Source organism: Sarcophilus harrisii, chromosome 4, assembly GCF_902635505.1.
Source record: "Sarcophilus harrisii chromosome 4, mSarHar1.11, whole genome shotgun sequence".
Taxonomy (NCBI): Eukaryota; Metazoa; Chordata; class Mammalia; order Dasyuromorphia; family Dasyuridae; genus Sarcophilus; species Sarcophilus harrisii.
In genome coordinates this window covers 330,166,991-330,169,660 of record NC_045429.1, presented here as the reverse complement: position 1 = coordinate 330,169,660, position 2,670 = coordinate 330,166,991, and the positions used below count along the sequence as shown (strand labels likewise).

General features: G+C 39.5%; 1 non-coding gene across 1 annotated transcript; it reads right to left on the bottom strand.

Moving 5' to 3' along the window:
* Window positions 1-255: 255 nt before the first annotated feature.
* On the bottom strand, window positions 256-363 carry LOC111720534. Its single transcript, XR_002770181.1, has one exon. It is a non-coding gene; the product is annotated as a U6 spliceosomal RNA (small nuclear RNA).
* Between the last annotated feature and the right edge of the window lie 2,307 nt (window positions 364-2,670).

Below are 2,670 nucleotides of genomic sequence, written 5' to 3'. Positions count from 1 at the left end.
AGCTCTGGGGGTAGTGCAGGGAGAAGAGTAAGCCCACACCTGTCTGTGGGGGATGGGTCTAGGCCCAGGAAGAGAAAGGGGCTCAACTGCAGAAAAGAACTCAGTTTTCTTAGGTAATACTCAATTCTAGAGAGAGATTCATTGCAGAGCTGTGGAAATTATAAAATTTTGACATATGGGCTCTAAACTTTGGTGACGAAAATTTATGATTAATACATAGATACTTAAATTAGGCAAAGGATTTTTTCCTTTTTTTTTAATATGGAACATTTCACAAGTTTTTGGGTCATCCTTGAGCAGGGGCCATGCTAATCTTCTCTGTCTTGTTCCAATTTTAGCATATGTGCTGCCAAAAGTGAACACCAAAAGTATCCGTCTGACCATGTCAGCCAATCAACTCCAGTGGTTCCTTATTACCTCCAGGATCAAATATAAAATCCTCAGTTTGGTTTTTCAAAGCCCTTTATAAACCGGCTCTTTCCTACCTTTCCAATTTGCTTACACGTTACTCCCCATGTGTGCACTCTACCGTGTACCATATGAATACTCTACCGTATTCAAGGACGACTGGCACTTATGGTATAAAGACTTGCTGAGACTTTTTAGAGGATGCCATCCAATTTGGTGTCTACCTGGCACTCGGCTCTCACCCTGGCTCCAAAAAGCTGTAGCGTGGATAGCAGCCACACCCAGGTAAACTGTCTTGGCAGACGGGCTAAACCAGGTTGAGGGTAATTGACCCATCAGTGAGTTAGGGGGGTGTCTACCTCAAGCATGTGAAGATTTCCCCTGGTAGAATGAGTGGATGGGAACGATTTGTTCCAATGGCTGTAAAAGTGACTGAAGCAAGTCTGCTTAGAGCTTGGCCATGTGTGGAAGATGCCCAAGTTATCCACGGCATCCTGGGCCATCTCCAGTCATCTTGACTTTTGTCCTTTCCCTGGGCTTTGATAACTATGGAAGAGAGTGAGGTTGATGACTTTGTACACCTCTGCCTCACTTAAATCCAATTTGTTCATGAGTCAAGACATCATCCCATGATGTCATGGGCCCTCTTTGAAAATGAAGGATGAACAATAACAAATAACAAACTAAGTGATCCAATGACATCTGCCTCTTTGTTCTTTGCACAGGAAACCCAATCTCTGGACTTTGTTCATTTTCACTGGTTGTTTTCCCGGAATCAGTTCCCTCTTTGTTTCCTTCCATTAGATTCCATGGATTCTTTCCTTAAATCTTAGCTAAAATTTCACCTTCTATAAGATTCCTTTCCCCATTCTTCCTTAATGCTAGTGCCTTCCCTCTGAGATTATCTCCAAGTAATTAGGAGTTGTTTGTTGTTTGTACATAGTTATTTACATTTTGACTCCTCAGTTAGACTGTAAGCTCTGTGAGGACAGAGATTGTTTTTGCCTTTATATCTCCAGAACTTAGCACTCCACCTGGCACATAGTAGGTATTTAATAAATACTTGTTGACTTCCTTCCTTCCCTCCCTCGTTTTATTTCTCTCCTTTCTTTCCTCCTTCTTTTCCTTCTTTCTCTCCTTTTCCTTTTCTCTTTTCCTCTCTCTTGTTCCTTTCCTCTCTTTCTTTTCTCCTCCTTCCTTCTGTCCTTCTCTTTTTTCTTGAAAATAAGTGTTAATGATGACTTTTGCTTTTTTATAATGGTCATTTTTGGCTATACCATTATCTTTGGAATTGAACCTTCTTATCTAACAAAGGCAGTCAAGCAAAAACAACCAGTGAAATGACTGATAAAGTATGCAATAAAGTATGCATCATTCTGCCATTGTAGTCATCGGCTTCTTAGCAGAGAGATGGGAGGTATAGCTCTTTATTCCTTCCCTAGGATGTTTTGTTTTGTTTTTAGTTACCCACTCTTTCTTTTAGTGATTTTTTTAGCTTTTCATTTACATTGTAGGAGTCATATATATTTTTCTGATTTTTGTTTACCTACCTCACTTTGTTTCAGTTCAAATAAATCTTCCAGTGTTTCTATGATTAAAAAAAAAGATAGTCTCCCTATCTTATCTAGGTTAGAAGTGCAGTGACCATTCATGGATCACTTCCCACTGCTACTCATTACAGAAGTTTTGATCTATTCCATTTCTGGCAGATTTACCCATCCTTAGACAATCTGATGGCCCCTACTCTCTCAGATTCATTCAAGGCTGGGGTCAGCCTTAGTGCAGATTATGGAGTAGAAGTCCCGAGTTCATGAATTCCTCCAGTTTTAGTTTCCTCAATAAACAAGGATTATAGTCTATACACTACCATACTTGACTCAGTTATCTTTTTCTTGTTGCACAAGAAAATGTTCAGACATCAGGTTTCAAAGACATCTCTTCTTTCCACTTTTTTCATTGGTGCCATCAGCATGTGTACACTTATATCTCCCCTATTTAATCTCAATTGCGAGTCCCAGTTAAGAAAATAAATTAGGTACTAAGTCAAGGTATTTTGGAGAACATTAATGTGGAATGATCATATTTGGTTCTAGGAAAAATGTGAGTTTGAATCCTGCCTCTGACATTTATTCAGAGTATCAGAAAACAGGCAGTTGATTGAACTAAGAAAATAACTCTGACCTTTTCCATGGAGTATCTGAGTTCAGTTTCTAAGAGACTCTGCACATGTATGTGAATACAGAAGGGAGAGGAAGGTCTGAA